Raw genomic sequence first — 11618 nt, forward strand, 5'->3', positions numbered from 1 at the left:
CTGGAACTATCCACTCTGACTTTTGAAATGCTAGATTTCCAGCTGGTAACAGAGTGTGTGTCAATGGCAGAAAGCCTGTGCTTGTGAATTTCTGGTTTGCATTAGACCATCATGCTTTATTTATTTATTTTTTTATTATACTTTAAGTTCTAGGGTACATGTGCATAACGTGTAGGTTTGTTACATATGTATACTTGTGCCATGTTGGTGTGCTGCAGCCATCAACTCGTCAGCACCCATCAATTCATCATTTATATCAGGCATAACTCCCAATGCAATCCCTCCCCCCTCCCCCCTCCCCATGATAGGCCCCGGTGTGTGATGTTCCCCTTCCCGAGTCCAAGTGATCTCATTGTTCAGTTCCCACCTATGAGTGAGAACATGCGGTGTTTGGTTTTCTGTTCTTGTGATAGTTTGCTAAGAATGATGGTTTCCAGCTGCATCCATGTCCCTACAAAGGACGCAAACTCATCCTTTTTTATGGCTGCATAGTATTCCATGGTGTATATGTGCCACATTTTCTTAATCCAGTCTGTCACTGATGGACATTTGGGTTGATTCCAAGTCTTTGCTATTGTGAATAGTACCGCAATAAACATACGTGTGCATGTGTCTTTATAGCAGCATGATTTATAATCCTTTGGGTATATACCCAGTAGTGGGATGGCTGGGTCATATGGTACATCTAGTTCTAGATCCTTGAGGAATTGCCATACTGTTTTCCATAATGGTTGAACTAGTTTACAATCCCACCAACAGTGGAAAAGTGTTCCTATTTCTCCACATCCTCTCCAACACCTGTTGTTTCCTGACTTTTTAATGATTGCCATTCTAACTGGTGTGAGATGGTATCTCATTGTGGTTTTGATTTGCATTTCTCTGACGGCCAGTGATGATGAGCATTTTTTCATGTGTCTGTTGGCTGTATGCATGTCTTCTTTTGAGAAATGTCTGTTCATATCCTTTGCCCACTTTTTGATGGGGTTGTTTGTTTTTTTCTTGTATATTTGTTTGAGTTCTTTGTAGATTCTGGATAATAGCCCTTTGTCAGATGAGTAGATTGCAAAAATTTTCTCCCATTCTGTAGGTTGCCTGTTCACTCTGATGGTAGTTTCTTTTGCTGTGCAGAAGCTCTTTAGTTTAATGAGATCCCATTTGTCAATTTTGGCTTTTGCTGCCATTGCTTTTGGTGTTTTAGACATGAAGTCCTTGCCCATGCCTATGTCCTGAATGGTACTACCTAGGTTTTCTTCTAGGGTTTTTATGGTATTAGGTCTAAAATTTAAGTCTCTAATCCATCTTGAATTAATCTTTGTATAAGGAGTAAGGAAAGGATCCAGTTTCAGCTTTCTACTTATGGCTAGCCAATTTTCCCAGCACCATTTATTAAATAGGGAATCCTTTCCCCATTTCTTGTTTTTGTCAGGTTTGTCAAAGATCAGATGGCTGTAGATGTGTGGTATTATTTCTGAGGACACTGTTCTGTTCCATTGGTCTATATCTCTGTTTTGGTACCAGTACCATGCTGTTTTGGTTACTGTAGCCTTGTAGTATAGTTTGACGTCAGGTAGCGTGACGCCTCCAGCTTTGTCCTTTTGACTTAGGATTGTCTTGGCAATGTGGGCTCTTTTTGGTTCCATATGAACTTTAAAGCAGTTTTTTCCAATTCTGTGAAGAAACTCATTGGTAGCTTGATGGGGATGGCATTGAATCTATAAATAACCTTGGGCAGTATGGCCATTTTCACGATATTGATTCTTCCTATCCATGAGCATGGTATGTTCTTCCATTTGTTTGTTTCCTCTTTCATTTCACTGAGCAGTGGTTTGTAGTTCTCCTTGAAGAGGTCGTTTACCTCCCTTGTAAGTTGGATTCCTAGGTATTTTATTCTCTTTGAAGCAATTGTGAATGGAAGTTCATTCATGATTTGGCTCTCTGTTTGTCTGTTATTGGTGTATAAGAATGCTTGTGATTTTTGCACATTGATTTTGTATCCTGAGACTTTGGTGAAGTTGCTTATCAGCTTAAGGAGATTTTGGGCTGAGACCATGGGGTTTTCTAAATATACAATCATGTCATCTGCAAACAGGGACAATTTGACTTCTTCTTTTCCTAACTGAATACCCTTGATTTCTTTCTCTTGCCTGATTGCCCTAGCCAGAACTTCCAACACTATGTTGAATAGGAGTGGTGAGAGAGGGCATCCCTGTCTTGTGCCAGTTTTCAAAGGGAATTTTTCCAGTTTTTGCCCATTCAGTATGATATTAGCTGTGAGTTTGTCATAAATAGCTCTTATTATTTTGAGGTACGTTCCATCAATACCAAATTTATTGAGCGTTTTTAACATGAAGGGCTGTTGAATTTTGTCAAAGGCCTTTTCTGCATCTATTGAGATAATCATGTGGTTCTTGTCTTTGGTTCTGTTTATATGCTGGATTACGTTTATTGATTTGTGTATGTTGAACCAGGCTTGCATCCCAGGGATGAAGCCCACTTGATCATGGTGGATAAGCTTTTTGATGTGCTGCTGAATCCGGTTTGCCGGTATTTTATTGAGGATTTTTGCATCGATGTTCATCAGGGATATTGGTCTAAAATTCTCTTTTTTTGTTGTGTCTCTGCCAGGCTTTGGTATCAGGATGATGTTGGCCTCATAAAATGAGTTAGGGAGGATTCCCTCTTTTTCTATTGATTGGAATAGTTTCAGAAGGAATGGTACCAGCTCCTCCTTGTACCTCTGGTAGAATTCAGCTGTGAATCCATCTGGTCCTGGACTTTTTTTGGTGGGTAGGCTATTAATTATTGCCTCAATTTCAGAGCCTGCTATTGGTCTATTCAGGGATTCAACTTCTTCCTGGTTTAGTCTTGGGAGAGTGTAAGGTCCAGGAAATTATCCATTTCTTCTAGATTTTCTAGTTTATTTGCGTAGAGGTGTTTATAGTATTCTCTGATGGTAGTTTGTATTTCTGTGGGGTCGGTGGTGATATCCCCTTTATCATTTTTATTGCGTCTATTTGATTCCTCTCTCTTTTCTTCTTTATTAGTCTTGCTAGCGGTCTGTCAATTTTGTTGATCTTTTGAAAAAACCAACACCTGGATTCATTGATTGTTTGGAGGGTGTTTTGTGTCTCTATCTCCTTCAGTTCTGCTCTGATCTTAGTTATTTCTTGCCTTCTGCTAGCTTTTGAATGTGTTTGCTCTTGCCTCTCTAGTTCTTTTAATTGTGATGTTAAAGTGTCAATTTTAGATCTTTCCTGCTTTCTCTTGTGGGCATTTAGTGCTATAAATTTCCCTCTACACACTGCTTTAAATGTGTCCCAGAGATTCTGGTATGTTGTATCTTTGTTCTCATTGGTTTCAAAGAACATCTTTATTTCTGCCTTCATTTCGTTATGTACCCAGTAGTCATTCAGGAGCAGGTTGTTCAGTTTCCATGTAGTTGAGCGGTTTTGATTGAGTTTCTTAGTCCTGAGTTCTAGTTTGATTGCACTGTGGTCTGAGAGACAGTTTGTTATAATTTCTGTTCTTTTACATTTGCTGAGGAGTGCTTTACTTCCAATTATGTGGTCAATTTTGGAATAAGTGTGATGTGGTGCTGAGAAGAATGTATATTCTGTTGATTTGGGGTGGAGAGTTCTATAGATGTCTATTAGGTCCGCTTGGTGCAGAGATGAGTTCAATTCCTGGATATCCTTGTTAACTTTCTGTCTTGTTGATCTGTCTAATGTTGACAGCGGAGTGTTGAAGTCTCCCATTATTATTGTATGGGAGTCTAAGTCTCTTTGTAAGTCTCTAAGGACTTGCTTTATGAATCTGGGTGCTCCTGTATTGGGTGCATATATATTTAGGATAGTTAGCTCTTCCTGATGAATTGATCCCTTTACCATTATGTAATGGCCTTCTTTGTCTCTTTTGATCTTTGATGGTTTAAAGTCTGTTTTATCAGAGACTAGGATTGCAACCCCTGCTTTTTTTTGTTCTCCATTTGCTTGGTAGATCTTCCTCCATCGCTTTATTTTGAGCCTATGTATGTCTCTGCATGTGAGATGGGTCTCCTGAATACAGCAGACTGATGAGTCTTGACTTTTTATCCAGTTTGCCAGTTTGTGTCTTTTAATTGGACCATTTAGTCCATTAACATTTAAGGTTAATATTGTTATGTGTGAACTTGATCCTGCCATTATGATATTAACTGGTTATTTTGCTCGTTAGTTGATGCAGTTTCTTCCTAGCCTCGATGGTCTTTACATTTTGGCATGTTTTTGCAATGGCTGGTACCAGTTGTTCCTTTCCATGTTTAGGGCTTCCTTCAGGGTCTCTTGTAAGGCAGGCCTGGTGGTTACAAAATCTCTAAGCATTTGCTTATCTGTAAAGGATTTTATTTCTCCTTCACTTATGAAACTTAGTTTGGCTGGATATGAAATTCTGAGTTGAAAATTCTTTTCTTTAAGAATGTTGAAAATTGGCCCCCACTCTCTTCTGGCTTGTAGAGTTTCTGCCGAGAGGTCTGCTGTTAGTCTGATGGGCTTCCCTTTGTGGGTAACCCGACCTTTCTCTCTGGCTGCCCTTAACATTTTTTCCTTCATTTCAACTTTGGTGAATCTGGCAATTATGTGTCTTGGAGTTGCTCTTCTGGAGGAGTATCTTTGTGGCGTTCTCTGTATTTCCTGAATTTGAATGTTGGCCTGCCCTACTAGGTTGGGGAAGTTCTCCTGGATGATATCCTGAAGAGTGTTTTCCAACTTGGTTCCATTTTCCCCCTCACTTTCAGGCACCCCAATCAGACGTAGATTTGGTCTTTTTACATAATCCCATACTTCTTGCAGGCTTTGTTCATTTCTTTTTCTTCTTTTTTCTTTTGGTTTCTCTTCTCACTTCATTTCATTCATTTGATCCTCAATTGCTGATACTCTTTCTTCCAGTTGATCGAGTCGGTTACTGAAGCTTGTGCATTTGTCACGTATTTCTCGTGTCATGGTTTTCATCTCTGTCAGTTCATTTATGACCTTCTCTGCATTAATTAGTCTAGCTGTCACTTCTTCCACTCTTTTTTTCAAGATTTTTAGTTTCTTTGTGCTGGGTACGTAATTCCTCCTTTAGCTCTGAGAAGTTTGATGGACTGAAGCCTTCTTCTCTCATCTCGTCAAAGTCATTCTCTGACCAGCTTTGATCCATTGCTGGCGATGGGCTGCGCTCCTTTGCAGCGGGAGATGCACTCTTATTTTTTGAATTTCCAGCTTTTCTGCCCTGCTTTTTCCCCATCTTTGTGGTTTTATCTGCCCCTGGTCTTTGATGATGGTGACGTACTGATGGGGTATTGGTATAGGTGTCCTTCCTGTTTGATAGTTTTCCTTCTAACAGTCAGGACCCTCAGCTGTAGGTCTGTTGGAGATTGCTTGAGGTCCACTCCAGACCCTGTTTGCCTGGGTATCAGCAGCAGAGGTTGCAGAAGATAGAATATTGCTGAACAGCGAGTGTACCTGTTTGATTCTTACTTTGGAAGCTTCCTCTCAGGGGTGTACTCCACCCTGTGAGGTGTGGGGTGTCAGACTGCCCCTAGTGGGGGATGTCTCCCAGTTAGGCTACTCAGGGGTCAGGGACCCACTTGAGCAGGCAGTCTGTCCGTTCTCAGATCTCAACCTCCGTGTTGGGAGATCCACTGCTCTCTTCAAAGCTGTCAGAAAGAGTCGTTTGCATCTGCAGCAGTTCCTGCTGCTTTTTTTGTTGTTGTTGTTTAGCTGTGCCCTGTCCCCAGAGGTGGAGTCTACAGAGACAGGCAGGTTTCCTTGAGCTGCTGTGAGCGCCACCCAGTTCGAGCTTCCCAGCGGCTTTGTTTACCTACTTAAGCCTCAGCAATGGTGGGCGCCCCTCCCCCAGCCTCGCTGCTGCCTTGCGGTTAGATCGCAGACTGCTGTGTTAGCAATGAGGGAGGCTCCATGGGCGTGGGACCCTCCCGGCCAGGTGTGGGATATATTCTCCTGGTGTGGCTGTTTGCTTAAAGCACAGTATTGGGGTGGGAGTTACCCGATTTTCCAGGTGTTGTGTGTCTCAGTTCCCCTGGCTAGGAAAAGGGATTCCCTTCTCCCTTGCGCTTCCCAGGTGAGGCGATGCCTCGCCCTGCTTCAGCTCTCGCTGGTCGGGCTGTAGCAGCTGACCAGCACCGATTGTCCGGCACTCCCTAGTGAGATGACCCCAGTACCTCAGTTGAAAATGCAGAAATCACCGGTCTTCTGTGTCGCTCGTGCTGGGAGTTTTAGACTGGAGCTGTTCCTATTCGGCCATCTTGCTCTGCCCCCCCGCTTTATTGTTTTAAAGGCTCTTGAAGGAGGGTTCAATTCCATGGTGCCATGCAACCTCTCCAGGATGGGGCATTTCTTTCAAACAGCTGTTCACTTGATGCTCTTGATTTTAGAAATCGTTTGGGTAAATCTTTAGATACAGTTCATCACCATCATGTATCAAATGAGGATAATCTGAATCCCTTGAAAGCATGCATAAAATATGTAATTGCCCTTGAAAATAAGCACAAATTATTTGCTGGTAAATATTTGTTTCAGCAGACCACATCCCACTTCTCCAAGCTGCAGTATGTACTCCACAGATGCTGGTAAAACCCACATTAAAAAAATTGATTCACTATGGTCCTAAGTCAGTGGCTACTTCTAAAGCTTTTTTTTTTTTTTTTTTCTGAGTCAAAAAGTAATAAGAGACAGAGTAAAGGATCTTTAATTTATTCCACTGTTGACTTCCCTGACAGCAATTTTCATTACTACTACTGAGGCTGGTGTGCTGCTACTCATTAGATTTCATTTAAACACTTGGAAAATCAAGACCCTCCACACCTGAATTTCTTATACTTCTCTCTCTGGTCATCCTAGCAATGTGTGTAAGGTGTGTAAGGACAGCCCTGGTGTCAGCCTCACACTTTGTCGGATTATCTTCCTCCTTCTAGCTCAACACTGTCATCTGTAGCTCTCTTCTGACATCCACATCTAAAAATTTCCTTTGACTTGATTGGCCATTCTCCTCTGAACCCCCCACAAGAAGTTGTCATGTCCATTTCCACTGACCTAAGACATCCTTGAGTTTAGAAATCAATCTGTGCACATAATGAATAGTCTCATATATTGTCTTGGATTTCTAGTAATCCCAGTCTAATTACTGGTTGTTTTCTCCTATCCCCAGCTCCAAGAGGGATTGTAGAGATAGAGATAGGCTTTTATTTCTTTGGCATCACAAGAAAAATTACTCCACTGTCCATGTCTGTTTATGTATTTTGTTGATTGTCTCATCTGTGTCTAATGTGCCTTTGTTTTCAAATGACTATTATAGTGCGTATTAAGCATTTTATTATTAATAATGGTGCCCAAAATACATTTTCAGGTGTACTATTTAAATATAGCATAAGCAATATATTATCTATGCCTTGCTTGACTCTTGATATCTTGCCTTCCTATTATCTAAAATCAGAGAGGGCAAGTCGGACAAAGACAGCAGGAGAAAATGGAGAGATTGTAAAAACCTACCTTGAGAAAGTCAAGGATGAACTGGGAGGATATGTGGAAGACACTAAAAGGGATAAAAGCTTCTTCTAACTACATGATATGTACATATTTGCTTCTTTATCTTTGTCCCAGAGTGTCTTTTGCCTCATCAAATAAGATCAGCACAAGAAAAAGAAGGTTGGTGGTATTTTGTTTAGGAAGGCACCTTATCATGTTTTTTGATTTATGCTTATGGGTATATCAATTCAGTTTTCCTGGGTCTCAACCTTATAAGATCAGAGTTGTGGAAAGGGTTAATGAGTTAATTTGACTGCAGCATGTCTGCTTAGCCTGCTAACGTATAGTAATTTATGAATATTGCAATTATGCATAGCTATTTAAGATGGAGAATATTCCAAGCATGCTTAACAAATCCATTATCCGTGAAAAACTGTATGTATTTAGATGATTCCTAGGGTAATAGCATTCTCCATTCCACATGTTTTAAGATGTTTTCTTGAGAGCGTCAGTCCCTCACAGAATCTCTGTCTGCTGACCCCAGCAATGTCTATTCACCACTGTGAGGAGGCTCTTTGCACCCAAAATGGACCTTCTTAATTTTACTGTGTTTTAGATTAGGAACAAAAGGAATAACAGAGCTAGAATATATTTATCTGTCTTCCTTGGGGGACTGAGGTTGAAGGTGAGACATGAAGGAGGTGGTGTCAAGCCCAGTCCAGATGTGGGTGGGTAAGGAGAGAGGAAGAGGAGGTGTAATGGTTAATTTTATGAGTCAACTTGGTGGGCAAAAGTGCCCAGTTGTTTGGTCAAACGCCAATCTAGATGTTGTAGATTTTTCATTTTTTTAGATATGATTAACATTTAAATCAGTAGGCTGGGCTTTGGGAGGGTGAGGCAGGCGGGTCACAAGGTCAGGAGTTTGAGACTAGTCCGGCCAACATGGTGAAACCCTGTCTCTACTAAAAATACCAAAAAAAAAAAAAAAAAAAAAAAAAAAAAAAAAAAAAAAAAAAAAAAAAGCTGGGCATGGTGGCAGGCACCTGTAATCCCAGCTACTCAGGAGGCTGAGGCAGGAGAATTGCTTGAACCCAGGAGGCAGAGGTTGCAGTGAGCCATGATCGTGCCACTGCACTCCAGCCTGAGTGACAGAGCAAGACTCTGTTTCGGAAAAAAAACCCCAGAAACCAAAAAACATTTAAATCAGTAGACTGTGAGTAAAGCAGATTGCCCTCCATAATGTGGGTCAACTCCATGCAATCAAGTGAAGGTCTTAAGAACAAAGACTGAAGTTCCCTCCTCACCCCACAAAGAGAAAGAAACTCAAATTCGCCTCAAGACTGCAGCATAGAAATTCTGCCTGAGTTTCCAGTCTTTGCTTCAGACTCAAGACTGGAATATCAACTCTTGCTGGCAGTTTCCAGCCTGCCTTGTGGATTTGTAGCTTGCCAGCCCTACAAGTTTATTAAAATAAATCTCTCTCTCTGTCTTCCTCATCCCTCCCTCCCCTCTCTCTCCATAGATAGATAGATAGAGAGAGCCAGAGAGATATAGATGTTTCTATATCCCCCATTGATTCTATTTTTCTGGAGAACCTTAACTAATACAGGAGGGGAAGAAGATGTTAGCTGAAGGAACTATGTAGGAACCATACATGCGAAGTCACAAAGTCCTTGAGGCAGGAGTGAGCTGGTGTTTGAGAAAATAAAAACAGGTTCATATTGCTGAAGCACAGAAAGCTAGTGTCTGAAGGAATAGCCAGGCTGGATTTTGTGTTGTGAAGTTGTTTAGGCAGAGCTGGGACTTTAAACACAGCTGCAAACATTATTTCTTTGAATTTGCATAGGACTCCTTTAAATCCATTCAATCTTTAATTTTTTTTTATTATGAAGTGTTTATGTATTATGCATTCTTATACTTTTCTTACTACCATGTAAGATTTCCACAAATCGCTTTCATACACTAAAATGTTCATTCTTTTCTCTTTTTTCATTTTTCCCTTCTTCTTTCTATACAGTGTGCTGCCTCTGTTGGCATTTTCTCTTTTGACCTTCAAATTCCTCATGCACTTGATTGGCCTTCAGATTCCTTGTGCACTTGAGCATTTCTGCACGCTGGTCTTTAGGCCCTACTTCACACTTTGGTTTCACAGTTTATGCATTTTCAATCAATTGGCTCCCCATATCCTTTGCTGTGATATATTAGTCCCAGGATCCTGAATTTTTTTTTTTTTTTGAGAAGTATTTATCTCTCATTCTGCATTGTCTTGGGTGTTTGTCCATAAAGGTGCCTTGCTTTTCTTAAGATAAAGTATGGGATGTGAAATTCCTATCCTTGAGCAGGATAGAAAATGATAGGACATGATTCATCTTATGGTGACTTTCTGAAGAGATGCCCAGCTGTTCCTGTTAAGTCCTCAGCTCTGCCCTGGTTTCTATCCTTTCAAAAAACTGGTTTTTCAATTTTGCCTTCAATGCTGTAAGCTACCTCATCTACTCCCAGTAAATCTCTTCTCTGCTGAAGTTAGCCAGAGCTAGTTTCTGTGGCTTACAACATAAGGAGTCTGCTTATCCAGCATGAAAGGAGAAAGGCGAAGAATTCGGTGTGGCTGGAGAGAATGGTATGTGTGGGAACAGTGAGGATAAGGCAGTTTGGGGCCAGGTTTTAAAGGGCAGCAGGAAAAGAACTGGGGAGTAGAGATGTTCGCTGGGAGGACATAGATTGAATGTGTTCAGTTAACTGAGAGAGTAAAGCAAAAGCCAGTTGGGCCTATCAGGGATTTTGTTACTGAAGAGCTTAGGAATTCCCAGAATTCCAAGGGATATGCAATCTCAGGGAGGTGACGTGGATTCTGTGCAAAACATGGGAACTCGATCCATTGTTTTGGCCAACAGAAGAGAACTGGTCAGCTTGGATTGTAGAAAATAGACCAATGAATTGGTGTCATGAGAGAGCATTCCTTGTATCTGCCGCATGTACCTGTTCACCACAGCCTGAAACATGATTCTCAAGGCCCCAAATGGCCAAACAACTAACTCTTCTTGAGCTAATTCTGTGGCCATAAAGAATCCTATTATAAAGTGGTTACTCATGTAACTTCTGGAGGAGGAAGGTGAGGCTCAGGCCAAGATGAGAATTAGGGCTTGTTCAGCAGGTATGTTTCCATGAAAATTTATATGCTGACAATTTTGGTTCTTACATGACTTTTTGCAGGCTTAGATTATGTGGGTCCACTGCTGTGATACTGATTGAATTTCTGAGCCTATGAATCTGAGGACAAGGCTGTAGACTGCGGTGAATTCACTCATTCAAGTAGCATTATGAAGCCCAAATGTTTTCCACTTTCCATGAAGCCATGCTTTTTTTTTTTTTCTTTTATCTTATAGGCAAAGGATGCCTAACAAGGAAGGTTTTTAAGATAGTAAATGAAGAGATCAGATTAGAAAGGATCATGATTACAAGGCAGAGAAACTGGCAGAAGACAGGAGGGAGGAACGTACTGTAAGAACCCTGAGGAAAGCTTAAGAGATCTGGATTAAGGCCACAGCAGTGACAGGAGGTGAAGATGCCAGCTGCTGGATTGAAGTAGGATCTTCTAGATCTTGATGACCTGCTGGATATGAAGGGTGAGGGCTAGGCTGCAATCAAAGATACCAAAGAGTGTCTTGTCACTTTTCTTTCATTAAACAACCTTATCTGAATTCCCACAAACAACGCTGCAATAGTTAAAATTGTGACAGTATGAAAATAGAATCTGAATTAAATTAGTGCTATGTCGGCCCATTGCGCTAAACCATGAATTCCCTAAGAGGTTTAGCAACATAGTGGATAAAGTGAAATTAATCCTTGAGAGGCACAAGTTGGCATATGTATATGCTATGAATCCATAAACCATACTGTGCGCAGTGGAAAAGGAAGCTAAAAAATCCATACGAACACATCTGTATACTGTCCTGTGAGTAAAACCTAGTTGACAATGCCATTTTCTTTTGTAGTGTTGAACTAGGAGGAGGCTCTGAAATGTTAACATTGTTGACCTTTACAGTCCCATGTGTCGTTGATTGCACCCCCAGACAAACTTGATGAGGCTTTGCAATCAGGTCACCGTTTAATATG

The sequence above is a fragment of the Rhinopithecus roxellana genome, chromosome 17 (genome assembly GCF_007565055.1).
Source record: "Rhinopithecus roxellana isolate Shanxi Qingling chromosome 17, ASM756505v1, whole genome shotgun sequence".
In the NCBI taxonomy this organism is placed as follows: Eukaryota; Metazoa; Chordata; class Mammalia; order Primates; family Cercopithecidae; genus Rhinopithecus; species Rhinopithecus roxellana.